General features: G+C 36.8%; 1 protein-coding gene across 1 annotated transcript in view; it reads right to left on the reverse strand.

Annotated features, from left to right (window-relative positions):
* Positions 1-16197, reverse strand: part of HCN1 (hyperpolarization activated cyclic nucleotide gated potassium channel 1) — a 204145-nt gene that overhangs the window by 42189 nt on the left and 145759 nt on the right. The window lies entirely within an intron of this gene.

Genomic DNA, 16197 nt, shown 5'->3' on the forward strand with positions numbered 1-16197 from the left:
GATAAAACCCCTCCCAGGCTTACAGGTAACATAAATCTTAGCAGAAACTTGGTTTATTTATGTGAAGTCTCATTTTTTTTTTTTATTCAGCTTTTCATGCTTATTTAGGCAATTTTAACCATTTTCAATGAAAAAGCCAATGAAGTCTTAATTAGGACCAACATCTCTGTAAAGTAATTAAATTAATTTATAATGTACACTTACTTCTTACAACTTGTAGCACATATCCTTTAACTTGCATAATTGAAAGCTGCTCCATCCTCTGGAATTGAAATTAGTTCTTGCTTTGCAAAGGGGCAAAACATTAGATGAAGCCATGTGTACAACATGCATTCCACAAACAAGAAGATAGTAATTTTGCATGGCACTATTTAATAATGAATATGTAAGTCTGATTTAGCCACTATATTGCTATTTTGCACCTCTGAAGCAAGAATTCCTCACTCCCTCTTTTCCGAGTGAGATTTAAATTTGTGTGCTCATTGGTTTCTGGTGTGACATGGGGAAATTGATCCATATACTGTTGGTTTGAATCAGCATTCCAGGTCACCAGAAGACAGACATCCTCTACTATAAACAATGTATGGCTTCTAAAATTACACTCCTAAACAGTTACAGCTAATCTAGGCATAGATTTCCTCAGAGGGAAGGGACATGAGATTGCCTAATGCTCTGTATATCTCACCAAGGTGTTCACACTGTTCCAGATGCCATGCAGTGCTCCAGCCTTTCTGCAGCATAGTCAAGGAGATGTTGCACTGCATTTTTCCCTGTGTATCTTGGGTCCAGCCTTCCATTGCTGCAGTCTCATATAAGGATAGACATTATAGCACACATGGACAGGGAAAGGACTTTGTTGTGCTCCCTAGCACAGAGGCTGCACAAATCCTACCCAATCTTACAGACAAATGTGCTTGCACTACACTAATAGAGTAATCACTGCTAATAAAAAGTATATATTCATTGAGATGTATAATGCAAGAGAGCTAGAAAGGACTTTTATACCAGAATAACCTCAATGAAGAGAACATTTACACTAAAAGCAATTTGCTTTGCCAGTGGTTTACACTGTCTCCTCTCACAGGTACTTTCTTCCACACAAGCAAGTTCTTTTTTTCTACCAGGGCTTATGTGGATAATTTTAGACAAACAGAAAAAATAAAATAAGTAGGAATGTAGTGCTTATCACTGGCGTGTCTCAAAATGTTTCAAATTAATAGCAGAATTGTAGTGACAGCCATGTATTAGAACATTTTCTTGACAAGAATCTACAGCCAAGGAAGTTAAAGTTTCCCATGATTCTCAGATATATTTAGCTATGTGAAATACTATCAAGGTCTCTTTCCATGTCAAAATGTTCAACCCTTTGAATGTTCAGTATACTACCACTATCATCCTGTAATAAATATTTTCCTAATTCTTTCTCACTGTGATTTTGATTCATATTGTGTATCGTTCTTCATAGTTCTATTATCTTCTTGACATTCTGTCATAGCATTCACGTAGTGTTCCCTCAAAGCTTTTATTCTTTTCTCCAGAAACTGATATCTTTCACTAAGTCAAAGTAATGTCTGATTTTTTATTTCTCAGAAATGCAAGTCAAATTTTTCATCCTCCTATATGTTATTGTCAATATTGAGGGTTTCCCAGATTAGTTCTCATTTTGGTGTGTAACAGCCCTGATGCAAAATTAATATGGTCATGTTAATTTTGTGTAATAAACCACTAATTTTTCCAAATAATTTTTGAAGACTGTTTTCTCTGTGCGCATCAGAGAAAACAATAATGGTTATAAATTGAGATATTTTTCACTTTTAAACAATTATACTGATTTTTGTTAAGTTTTTTGTTGTTTTTTTACTCATGAAAAAAATTTGCAAGAGAGACTAATGATTTTCTGGGACAAAATTATATGTCAAAAAGGTTTTAAAAATTCTCATTAGCACTGTGAATCCTTTAAATATGAAAATTCTGTAGCTTCATTCCCTGATTTTTCTAAGTGAGGCTTAACATATGAAGTTTATAAAATTGACAGTGAAGTCAAATTTTGTGAAAACTTCAGTTTTTAATAATATTTAAAAGAACTGTAGCTAATCCTGCGTCATCCATCAAACCTGACACTTGAACTTGCATCTTTCTTCCATATGAATGGAATAATTTCTCTCTAATAACTATTCTCATCACACCTTTCCCATCTAGATTGAAAATTTTGGCATACTTGGGGTAGGTTTTTCTGCTTGTTTGTTGTGTTATTCAGAAACAAGATGTCTCAATTCCATATTCACAAGAGCAGCTCCAGTGCTCGTCTTACATCTGTGTGAAATAACTTGCAGAGCCACAGTAAATTCCCTCAAAATTGACATTAACTTCTTTGTCTTTCCTTTTTTTTTTTAGCCTTCTTATGCAATACAAGAGGCACCAGATTATTCTAAATGTAAGTAACTGCATTACAATTATCTTTTTTTAATTAGAAGTTGCCTTTCCATCCTTGCTCCTGCTGAACACTAAGGAATATTTGATTTTACAGGGAAGATTATCTACTAAGAGGTTTTACATATACACATCTAAAGGCATGTCAGATGGCAAACTAACTCTGATTCCACAGTTCTGAGGAGAGAAAGAGGCATCCCAGCAATTCATCAGAGCAAGTACCAGATGAAGACGCAGCAAAAGAAGGGAAAGCTAAGATAAACTTTCTAAAATGAGAATGTTGTTTTGTCTAATACTACTATACACAAGTTTACTTCCATAAAAATCTGAACACAGTCTAGCTACCCTCAATTTCCTTTCTGGTAATCAAATGCTTTCAGATTGCTTTAAAAAATTTACTAATGCAGAATGATGTACCTGACTGCAATTAAATAAAAAAGATTGTAATTTGTTTTTTTCTTTACCTGGATCAGTTGGTTTATACTCAGAAATACAGACATCACAAGCCTTCTAATTGCACTTGATGAAATTTTAAATGCTTTTATTATCCACACAAATGCAAATGTTCTTTTTATCCCTTTGTACTTTATACTATGTACACTGATTTTTGCACTTTAATCTTCCTCTCTCTGAATTTCATTACATGTTGTCTTCTATTTTCACTAAAATAAACAATAATTTTGAATGATGATGCTGTTTTTCATATCTGTTACAACTATGTATTCCCGCTCTTTTACTGAAAGGAAGAAATACCGTGCTCTTGACCACTTCACATCTTTCTTTTTTAAGATGAATATTGACTTTTTTCATCCTAAAATTAGTATGCATATGAATATGACGTATATATGGCACTGCCATATCCCAGAGTTTTATATTCATCACTGAAATGATAATGCTCACAAATGCTAAACAAATAAACAAAATTGCTGAAATAGGCAAGAGCTAAGTGGATTTCCATGTTAAGTAATATTTCACAGATTTTTACTGCAAAGCACAATTCAGTAAAAGCTGTGTTGTTTCAGCCATAATCATGGCAATAATTCATGGGCTCTGTGTACACAGCAAAATTTTGTTATTGTGTTCCTCCAGCAAAAGGTGAGCAGTATGACATTCACCGTATCAGGACCTTAGTAGAGTTGGTTAAGAAACTACAGTTATCAAAAAAAAAAAAAAGGCAAATAAGTGAGATCTTTTTCATACTGATTTGAAAATGAAGCAGGGAAAATATTGTAAAATTAAGATAGTATCTCAGTACATGCAATATCCCCATGAAACCAGTAAAATAGGAACTTCAATGTTGAGCTCTCACAAGACATTTTATATCCAAATTGAGGCTACTAAGTCCTTTCCTCACTACATTTCATAACTATCAAGTCTCTTTCAGCTGCAATAATTCTCAGAGTCCTAATAATATTTACAGCTCATAATTCAGTTCTTGATACCATAAATCATGAAATACACATGAAATGCATTAACAGTTAAGAAATGTGAAACTAATGACACTTGTGTATTGTACCTGACCTAGACCTGGACCTTGCTGCAGTCCAGCTACCAGAGTAACTTTCAGGAACAAGTGCCAATGTCAGACTTTTCCAAATATATTCAATAACTGACCAGTTTTTCAAAGGACCTAGTTCCTCGTACCTTCACTTAAAAATCTAGATTGAACAATACACCTTGTGTGATATTTACATACAATGATTTTTACCTTGGCAACAGAATCTCACTTCTAAGAAAGTTCCCTCCAAAAATTATAGGCATTTGAAAAATGTTTATATTCTCTTTCCTTTTACCAAAAGTGTCATCCTGGTCCTTGAAGTACGTTAATGGAATGTTTTATTTTTAACATCCTGTATCAGATGTCAATATAAGATGAATTGCATAGAGACAGGCTAGAAAAAAGAGAGAAAATAGCACTTCACTTTATACTAGAGGTTTCTGACAAGTCAAAGTCACAGCCTTAGAATTCAAACCTTTCAATGGGATCATTTAAAAAGTCCTATATGCTGATTACAATTAGAAAGCAGAAATCAATTGTAAAATCCTTCTGCTGAATTAAGGAAGATCTGTCCCAGGATTTAGATGCAATACATTCATCTGTATTCTTAAAATGGTTTAAAATGCTTGCTTGTCATGTATAAAAAAAGAACCTAAGCTGCATTGTAATATGCAGGAGATTTAACTCAATGAGAACAAGAAAGGTGAGAGGAGGGAATTTAATCAAGATGAAGCGTTTCTAAGTAATGAATATCAGACGAAGAGTCGTCATAATTCTGAATGGTTTCTCAGCTACATTAGGAAACATTGATCCCTTGAGTTATTTAAGTTATTCCTCTACTATTCCAAAATCTGGCACGATATAACTCCGTATAAACAAAACAAGCTATTTCAAAAAGTTAGACTTTCTCTCTTTCACCAGTCCTTTACGAATATTGTTTCAAGAAGCTCAGTCATATATAGCTTTGAACCTTATTTTAAATTTCAGTCTCAATGAGTGCAGATGCAGTTTAAATTAACTAATGCTCAGTATAAAATTACCTATAATCTCCAAAAGTGTCTATCCTTTTGCTGTTTCTATCTGGAACATTTGCAGACTACTAATTCAAGTAGTCTATTCTAATTTTTGGTCAGAAAACAGTATACTGTCTCTCTTCCTTTTTGATCCATTCAAATGAGCTTGAGCTCATTTTTGTCCAACTGCAATTACTAATGCACATAATATTTTAGAGGAAATGTCATTGTTTCATAGTTCACACTATTATTTCTTTCCCATCTAGTGGAAAATCAAGATGCATTGAAGCATTTGTTGCAGTAATTCTGCTTCTGCTGAGCAGCTTCATTACTCACATTCCTTATTTTCTCCTTGCTACTTTCACTTGCTGTGCTCCTCATCTTCCAGTTTATAGCACCTACTTGTAGTAGTACATGACTCTTTGAATTCTCAATTTCTGAACATCATCATCTCAAAACTCAGCTTCTTCCTTCTGTAAGGTACTTTGACCTTACTACAATACCAGCATCCAAAGCTTTATACAATCCTAAACTTCATACTGTAATTAAACCCATCAGCATGCTCCTGAAAGTATTATGCAAGCCTAGTGTCAACGTCACGTCTTTAGGTGTATTTCTACTAAGCTATCTTAATATCTGGAAAACTTGCAATGGGATCACAACCATTCTGCTTGTGATAGCAGAATGAGGTCTACATAATCTAAAGCAAACCAGTTTTGTACAGATGACATGTTACTGTCTGCCTTGCAAAAAACACATAGAAGAGCTTCTTGAACATCCTAATACTTCAATGGCTTTCATCGTCTACTACTATTTTAAAAAAATCAAATGAATCAAAATGCAGCAAACTTGACCATCAATAAAATTGGACTTTTAAGAGAAACTTTCAGAACTGTAGATAAAAGACTGCTCATTTCTATGCTAGTACAATAGCTTTGTTCATCTTTCTAGAAGTCATGTCTAATTTAAACCAGTTATCCTGACTCTCTCTTGTAAGCAGAGAGAGGTAACAAGGGGCAAATTAATCTCACTCCAAAAGTCATGTCTCATGTAGATGGAATAAACTCATCTTTGTTGGCTTTATTTCTCTCTCTCCATTGATCCCAGGGGAGGTGAAGATGACTAGCACTGACCAATTAGCTAAATATCAGTTGTAACCACATGTTTTAAAGTAGTAATTTATTCACTGATACTAAAATATGACCCTTTCAATTGTGATACATATATTTACAGCATCTGATCCAAAAGGAAAATACTGAAGGATCACTTTGCAGTTTAATCATTCACCATTAAAACTGCGCTTCTAAAATTTTAGAAGAAATGTAATAAATTTAGTTTTCAAAAGAAGAAAATCAATGCTACAGGGAGGCACCAATTAATCTTTTGTTATCAAATGCCAGGTGAGGATTTTATACTTGAGTTTCAGATACCTTATGGAAAAAATCACATGGATGCCTTGCATTGGAATGGCAATAAATGAGGTTCTCTCTGAATCATAACAAGGAATAGGTAGGTAGTGTGCCAAGACATCACTGAACAACTGACAAAATGCACTGAATGAAAGAACTGTCTAATGTATAAAGGGTTTAGTTCTAATAAAGCAATATAACTAAAAAAATTTCTCTGCTGTCTAACTGTTTAGTACTGACTAGACTCACAATTCAGGTGCTTGTCAGTTATCTTACCTGGCAAGAGCATACGGCACTTCAGAAACCAGCTCATCTCAACAGGTGTTCAAGTAAGTGATAAACAAAAAGGCACAGCCCAAATATTTTCATGCTATTCAAGTAGCTTTTTCTTGATAGAGTGTTTTTATAAACACACAATTTGCAATGCTAAAAAACAATTTCCTAGTATTTTTTAATGCCTGTGAAAGTTCATTGGTTTTACACCTCAGGAGTTCAAATGTTATTCCTGCATTTTCCAGAAAATGTAAGCAGGCAATCACTGAAGTCAAAACCCTTTTTCATTGTGCTATTGCGCTGTAAGGCCTTGAAACAAACTGAAGGAACTGCCTCTCCTTTTGTCATTCATTTTACTGGGTGGATTGTATTTTTTCTATAAAGGACTTAATTATTTTTTCAGTGAAGAAAAAGGTGAAAAAGTTTGCAAAGATAGTTCAGGAGAAGAAAGGGGAGTGAAGGGGAAAATAAACTGTTTCAAAGGATCAAAGCACTTAATGTTGTCTCAGTTTGACACTAATTTGCTTATTCATGGGGTTTGAGGCCCATCACTGCAGGAAACATCAGACAAACTTTCACAAAAAGAAGGGAGGTTCAACTGGGATCTTGAGATACAGAACAGGAGGGATGACATTTGGAATGTTTGTTTAAGCAAATACAGTTTAATACTGAAGATATTCATCATGAACATTAATATGTTTTAAGTGAAAGAAAATTATGCATTTATTTGGCTTTTTGGTTGGGGGGGGTGGGTTGGTTTGTTTGGGTTTTTTTTCCGTGGAAAATGGATATCACATGTGGAAAGGTTAGTGTTTTTGGTAAAAAAAATTGCATTATGCAAAATGTGTTTTGTATAAAAAATATGTGCCTCCTCCTCATTCATAACTCTAGAGATAATGAGAGCTGTATAGACAGACAAAACTGAATTATGATCACACATTTGCAAAGAAGTGCCACTGGAGAGAGGCTTTGCCATATTAACTACATGAGGGGTTTTATTGCCTTATGTAGTTTTACTTTCTCAAAATTATGCACAAAATTATTCACATGGATAAGTGGATTTGAAAAGAAATAATTATGGAATTATACAAACTATTAAATATGCAGGAAACTTCAATTCCCAGTTAAGAATTAAACACATCAAAATAACATTCTGGTCTACAATTCACAGAAATATCTGTAATGTCTCTTCTGCTTAAATTTACTATTCAACTGAATGCTGATTTATCACTCAAATTACATCGATGAAGGAATATAAAAATGCAAACTGAAGCTTCATCTGACCAAAAATTCACAGGCAGTTAACTTTTAAGCAATATATCTATATTTCATTTGTTGAGATGTCATTCTGTAGAAGGATAACTGCAAGTGCAATGAATGAGTACTGAAGGAATATAAAGGGGAATCGTTCTTCTCCTTATGAAAAAGTGGTATTGTCACATTCTAAAAACAATCTTTCAGCAAAATATACTTTTTAAGAACAAAAGAGCAGGATTTTGAAAATTCTGTGTGAAGAGTACCTTATGAAAATACATAAATGTTCATTTAAAGATATTATTTTGTGTGAAAACAATGTGTATTTTAAAGCACACACTTTGATAAAACATTTTATAAACTGTTTCAATTGAATTCTACATATTCCATTATGCAATGCCATTAAAATGCTATGTGCAAATTCCATATCATATCCCCCTCCCATTAGACTCTGTAATTTCACATGTCATGTTTCGCATTTTCATGCTATCTATCTTCCTTCCACAAGAAATAACAAATTAATCTGTTTTATTTACTCTCTAATTTGAGAAATTAGATAATAGATTGTTTGAAAGCTTTTAAATATATGTATTAACCTAGTATTTCACAGTTCCAATGCACTATCTGAGCTGTGTAGTTTTATGTCTAAATATCACACGATATTGCTTCTGTTTGCTGAATAAATAATCTACTCTGTACAAATAGTGTCTGAAGAAAAGTCCCTGAGGCTTGATTCTCCTAGCAAGAATTTGAAATACATGAGACAACTATAGACAGCAGACTACATTTTTTTTCATTTTGCTAGTACTTAAAAGCCTAACTTCATTAGTGGGTCCTATGTTAAAATAATAATAAAAATTCATTAAATTACAGATTAATGGCAAAGGATTGAGAAGAATTCTATATCTTATATTTATTAATGTCTGTTTAACAGATTTTCAGTTTAATTTTCTCTGATTGGATTTATTCCATCTACCTGGTGTTTTTCTCTTCTTTAACTCCTAAACATGTCACCAGTGTCAAGTATAATTCCTGATACATAGTGGAATAAATGAGATAAAACCAGTATTCTCTGCTCACAAAAGATGAGGAACCCCTACTTTTGGCCCATTCACTGACTGTGGGAGTTGGTGGAGACTGAAGGATACTGTTACACACATCTTTTCTGTCTCAGACTGCAGACAATACTACGTAATGAACCTGTCAGCTGGGTGATAAAAGGTCGCCAAAGTTATTATCTCTTCTCTGCAGTGACTGTCAGTCATACAATCCATTCATCAACTGTTTATGTGCTTCGATTCACAGTTACATAACCAAACAATAACACACTTGGTCAGCTTATCTGTATGAGCTTTGCTGATGTGTCTGGTCTGGAGCTTCAGCTACCAGCAGCTGGAATGGAGAACATGACCACCAATCACCTCTCTTCTACAGTAAGGGAATCCTACCTTGTTTACAAGGCTTCCAAATTACTGCAAAGCCCTCATGTTACGCAAACACCTGCTGGCCTTGGTTAAGGGTCTGAATTTAGATTAATGGCCAACAGAAAGGAGAGAAAGGTCAAAAACATCTTCCCAAGCTATAAGAATTCTGGATGAATATTCCTAAAGTGTTTAAGATCAACTTGTATTCTGTCTCACCCATCACTTAAATTCATTATCTTCAGCAGCTGCTACTATGTATTTGCTCCACACATTCTCTTTTACATGGCATCTTTTTCATCTATATAGAAGAGAGATACTGTATGTCTGGTGTGTATACAGTTTATCCCTTTAAAATTCTTTTCATCCTAGCTATGATTGGGAACATTAGGAAGAGAAAGAAAAGAGAAAGAAAAGGTTTGCACATTGAAATATCTCCAATATTTCAAACAAGGACAAGACTGAAATTACCATCTCTCTCTTGTCTATCTTCCCCCAAGCACACTGGGAAAAAACCCCACACTTCCATTTCAAATAAACCTGTCATTTTTGCCTAGTCCTCCAGACTAGAATGGCAGGTTATTTCATGACCTAGATGAATTTTTGACCTAATCATGAAGGCACCAAAGGACAATCTCTAGATGAATATTTGGTCAACCTTGACATTAGCACTAACTTTAACATCTACTCACTGCATAATAATCTGTGAGGATAATTGTATATACAAAAAATGAGTTATCAAATGATCACAGATCTGGCTGTGCTCAGAAAAGGCATCACACAGTGAATCTGCCAATCAACAATTTGGTTATTTTATTTTGGTAGGCAAAGTAAGAAGCTCACCTGTCTATTCCATAGTTACTGAATGGCCGAATTCACTGCAAATCCAAAGATACTGCTACAGTCTGCATTCTTTACTGCTACTGTGCTTAGCATACAAATATTTCCATAGAAGGAAACAGTTTATAATCAAGCATAGATAAAAAGTAAGCTTCCTGTTAAAGGGTGTGATAGGCTCGCTTTTATAGTTCTTTATCTTGAGATAGAACTGATTTGTTTAGACTAAAACCTATCATCTGTTTACTATTTGTTTTTCACTAATTACTCTCCAAAGAGTACTGCTGCATACAAGAATGCTTTAAACTGTCTTTTTACTTACATGCAGTAATTAAACATTTCCTTTCAATTGCTACAAAATACACAACCTCTTATTATTGTTCTTTTCAATTACTGTAATTGAGAAATTAATTAAGTTATAGAGAGCTTTCTGAATAGGATTTGTCTTCTTTGTCTGTTCTTTATCTTGCAGAAATTTGCTTTTTACTGTTTGAAAATGGGAGGGAAGAAGCATGAAAACCAGTTTCAGTTCCTCTATTCACAGAGGCAATGACAGAAGTCTGATTTAATGAAACAACTATCAAAGCCTCGAGGTATGAAAAGAAACCCATCTCTTCTCCATGCCACCGTGAGTGAAGCTGTATCAAGTCTAAGGCATGACTATTTTCCTTTTTAATGAGAAAAATACTGTAGAGATGACAGCTTATTTAAAAATAGCAGATATCCTGTATTGGTCTCCTTTAAGTTGCCAGTTTCGAAGTGAAATTTAATACCAGTCATCTTGTACTATTTTCCTTATCTTTTGAAAGCTTTGGATTCTATTTTTTTCAATTGGCCCAGGTCAGTAAAAAAGAATATAGATTAAATGAGGTGCCTAAGGTGGAAGGATTTATTCCCTACATGCACTCTGTAGGAAGTGGTGGGTGAGGGAAGTCACCTCGTCTCTGCTCAGTCACTCCTTCAGTTTGGTTCTGGGCATGAGAAGCAATTTGTGGAGCTGAAGGACCCTTGATAGGGATGTTTGTCCCTAAGCACCAAAAGCACGCTGCAGCTACCTTTGGTGCTGACTCTGAACCCAGGGTGACAGATGTCAATAACATATTTTCAATTAAACAAAATTTTTTGAGATGTGTGTTGCATCTGCCTAAGAGAAGCATTAGTGTTCTGTGGCAGGGGTCTCATCTCACCCCGTTATCCAGCAATACAAAAATTTAACTCCTAATGCTCAATTCAGCATGTGCTGCAATGCCTTCAGCTAAATGGGCATGCTTAGTTGTTAGGATCTCGCTTACAGAAAATCCAGCTATTTCAAGAAGCCATTTCAAGTAGTAATTCAGAACATGAATATAGGAAAAGGTATAATTATGTTGAAATGATGCAACTTTATATCCACTGTTTAACATTATAATGAAAAGGAGAAGAAAAAAAATTACTAGGACCATAATTGTCACATCTGCTTGATGTTATGCCAACAGCTATGCTACTAGCAGTGCCAGCACAAGCAAGACAGAAACACTAGCATGCTATAGATGCTGACCCTGGAAATTTTTGCTCTGATAAGGCCTAATTATGGTTTGCCAGCTCTTTTTGTATTAATTACTTGAAAATGCCAATTCATTAAAAAGAACTTGCTTTTAAAATGGATCCATTTCAAAGACATTTGCATGGGAAGGTCTGCTAAAACCTATAGTAAGAGATAAAGAGATTCCTCATTAAACAAAAATAGCAAAACAAAAATAATTGTTCAGTTATTTTATGTATTGCTTTTCTTGACCTCTGATCAGAGGCCTGAAACTGGCCTTCCCTCATTCCACAGAAGTGCCCTCATGATGAGGGAAATGGTTCTTCTAGGCTGGGCATCTCTCATAGTCTTTTTTGCTTTGACAAGTATCAAGGAAGAGAAAGAGCAAGTCCTCTTGTTCATGATAGCAATAGAAATAACCATGTAGATGATCACATTTAGCCTTGATTTCCTAATACGGTATGATAACTTATATAGAATCAAGGTGATTGGAAACACTGACAAAGACACATCCCATGCAGGTGCTCTTGCTGGGAAAGAAGAGCTTGCACAATGCCATTGGCTACCACTAGTCTGCCTCCTTGCAGGCATTTCACATTCAAACATTGGAGTCAGTGTCAGGCAGCACCAGAACTAACATTTTTTTAAGAACCACAGGATGTTACAGGAGACCAGAAAACTTCTTTTCTGCGCAAGTAACGTCAACTAGCTAGCTAGATGAGGGGACATCAGTGGATGTCATCTATCTTGATTTCAGAAAGGCTTTTGACAAACACAACATCCTCATCAGAAAGCTCAGACACTGTGGGTTGGATGAGTGGATACTGAAGGAGATCAAGAACTGGCTGAATGGCAGAGCCCAGAGGGTGGATTCAATGGCACAGAATCGAGTTGGAGGCCTGTGGCCAGTGCAGTTCCCCCGGGATGAGTTCTGGGGCCAGTCTTGTTCCACATCTTCATCAATGACCTGGATGAGGGAACAGAGTGTACCCTCAGCAAGTTGGCTGATGACACCAAGCTGGGAGGACTGGCTGATTCCCCAGAAGGCTGTACTGCCATTCAGCAGGGTCTCGACCACTTGAGAGTTGGGCAGAGAGGAACCTCATGAGGTTCAGCAAGGACAAGTGCAGAGTCCTGCATCTCGGAAGGAATAACCCCATGCACCAGTACAGGCTGGGGATCGAACTGCTGGAGAGCAGCTCTGCAGAGAGAGATCTGGGAATCCCAGCTGACAATAAACTAACCATAGAATCACAGAATCATAATCATAGAATCACAGAACCATGAGCCAGCAATGTGCCCTCATGGCCCAGAAGGCCAATGGCACCCTGAGAAGCATTAAGAATGTGGACAGTAGGTTGAGAGATGTTCTCCCTTTACTCTGCCCTGGTGAAGCCTCATCTGGAGTCCTGTGTCCACTTCTGGGCTCCCTAGCTCAAGAGGGACAGGGAACTTCCAGACAGAGTTCAGCACAAGACTACCAAGATAATCAAAGGGACTGAATCATCTTCCTTATGAGGAAAGGCTGTGGGAACTGGGGCTGTTTCGTCTAGAGAAGAGGAGACTGAGGGGGGATCTAATTAATATTTACAAGTATATAAACAGTGGCTATCAGGAGGTTGAGACATCCCTTTTTTCTATTATATCCAGCAACAGGACAAGGGGTAATGGGATTAAGCTGGAACACAAAAAGTTCCACTTAAACATAAGAAAAAACCTATTAATTACTGAATTACATAAATTACTGAACTATTATTACCTTATGACCTATTGTTTAACATATAGCATCTGAAACCTTCTTCCATATTGTGAGCATGCAGCATGTTACTGCATGAGGGACGTGGGGCCACCTGAGGGCGCAGCTGCAGCCACAGGGTGGGGTTTCAATGCCTCAAGAGCACAGGGATTGAAGATCACTGAGCAAACTCAAGCACAGGGGCATGCTAGTGAGTCACCTGGGAGAGACTACTCACTGTGAGCAGTTGATGGTGCAGGCAATTATGGTATCAACTCAGGCAAAACATGTTTTTCAAAGAAATGTGGTGACCCAGACAGAGGTCCCTCATAAACATGTAAGTGTCCAGGTTTCTGGCTGCAGGGAGTGCTGGGGTCTGGCAAATGATGTTAAGCACAACACCTGTGTTCAATGTGATCAGGTGAATGACCTGCTTAGCCTCATGGTTGAACTCAAGGAGGAGGTGGAAAGGACTTATCCTGGATGCTGTCTCCAGGCATTTAAAGGACAAAAGGGTCATTAGCAGCAGTCAACGTGGTTGTACCATGGAGAAAAGTTCGACCAACCTTATAGCCTTTTATGAAGATGTAACCAGGTGGATAGATAGTGGTAGTGCAGTGGATGTGTTTTATCTTGATTTCAGTTGAGCATTTGACACTGTCTCCGACAGCATCCTCGCAGCAAAACCAAGAAAATGTGGGCTGGATGAACAGGTAGTGAGGTGGACTGTTAACTGGTTGAAAGGAAGGAGGCAGAGAGTGGTGATCAATGGGGCAGGGTCTAGTTGGAGGCCTGTATCTAGTGGAGTCCCTCAGGGGTCAGTGATGGAACCAGTACTGTTCAATATATTTGCTAACGACCTTGATGAGGGAACAGAGGGCACTGTCAGCAAGTTTGCTGATGATACTAAGCTGAGGGACTGGCTGACACACCAGAGGCTGTGCTGCCATCTAACAAGACCTGGACAGGTTTGAGAGTTGGGTGGGGAGAAATCTAATGAAATTCAACGAGAATAAGTGTAGAATGTTGCATCTGGGAAAGAATAACACCATGTACCACTACAGATTGGGGAATGAACTGTTAGAAAGTAGTATAGGGGAAAGGGACCTGGGGTCTTGGTGGACAGCAGGATGACCTGAGCCAGCAATGTGCCCTCGTGGCCAAGAAGGCCAATGGCATCCTGGGGTATATTAGAAGGGTGAGTAGGGTGGTAAGTAGGTTGAGAGAGGTTCTCCTCCTCCTCTACTCTGCCTTCTTGAGATCACATCTGGAATATTGTGTCCAGCTCTGGGCCCCTCAGTTCAAGAAGGACAGGGAGCTGCTGGAGAGAGTTCAGCCACAAAGATGATGGAATAGAATTTTCCTTCAGATGAAAAGCAGAGGGAGCTGAGGCTCTTTAGACTGGAGGAGACTGAGGGGTGACCTCATTAATGTTTACAGCTATGTAAAGGGCAGGTATCAGGAGGGTGAAGCCAGGGTCTTCTCAGTTATGTCCAATGATAGGACAAGGGGCAACGTGTATAAGCTGGAACATAAGAGGTTCCAAAGAAACATAAGGAAAAACTTATGTTCACACTTTGAGGGTGAGGGAGCACTGGAATGCGCTGCCCAGATGCGTTGTGAGTCTCCTTTTCTGGAGACACTCAAAACCCAGCTGGATGAGTTCCTGTGTGACCTGTTCTAGGTGGTCCTGCTCTGGCAAGGGAGTTAGACTAGATAATCTTTTGAGGTCCCTTCCAACCCTTGAGATTCTGTGACTCTGAGTGATTCTGTGATGGAAACAGTCCTTCCATTTACAAAGAAGACTTGAATTTATTTATTTATTCATTTACTAGATAATCTAAAATTGTCACTGCTCAAGTATCCAGTTTCACCTGAATCACTGAGGTTAACATACAACCTCACAAAATACTCATGATTCTGAGCCTTGTGCGCCAACTACTGAAACAGTCCAACAAACTGCTCTTCTCCATTTTCCCAGCCCTTGTGTTTTATCATTCTTAAAAACTATCTGTAATCTTATTTCCCTTTTTTTGTCATTATTTAGTCTTAAAGTATAAACATTTCAGAGATATCCTTAGGGAAATTAATTTCTAGCCTCTGGAGGCTTTTCTGATAACTGACAGCAACAGCAATAAACTTTGGTAGTCCCTTGAAAAGCATCATTACAGATCTGACTGTTCCAGAGCAACTGCAAGCAACAGGATATATCTTCCTGTATTCCAGAATTATGGAGCTTAATCATGAAGTACAGAAAAAACTAAGTTTTCATAAGACAGTAACAGTATAACAGATAACAGTATAATTAGAATAAAAATGAGAAATGAGAGAGTTGGAGAGTCTATCAGGGATAGAAAAGCCAATGGGGCACATTCTGCAAAGAACATCTTTTAAGCCAATTTATAGCTTTCTTCAAACAAAGAGATTAACAATCCTTGTGATATTTCTGGTTGTGAAGAAACAGTTCATTGCATCAACCATTCAATCACCCTAATGCATCAAATCTTACATAGAGAGTAATTTTTTTATTTCCTCTCAAAAAAGACAGACAAAAACCTCTTAGTAATAGTGAATTACTTCCCACATATCTTCGGAGATTTAACTCTCAAACAAATGGTTATTGTGTATTTCTATGCTGATTATTTCCGCAGAAACACTTAGGTAAAGTGTTTTACTCAATATCTCTGGGTTCATCCAAAGGTAAAGTTCCAAAGCTGTAACTGCTAAAGAGAAATAATGGACCTTCTGTCCAAAAATACCTTTGTTTTCTTTTTTTCCTTCTTCTGTAATGAGAAGGAGAAATAT

The sequence above is a fragment of the Colius striatus genome, chromosome Z, assembly GCF_028858725.1.
Source record: "Colius striatus isolate bColStr4 chromosome Z, bColStr4.1.hap1, whole genome shotgun sequence".
Lineage (NCBI taxonomy): Eukaryota > Metazoa > Chordata > Aves > Coliiformes > Coliidae > Colius > Colius striatus.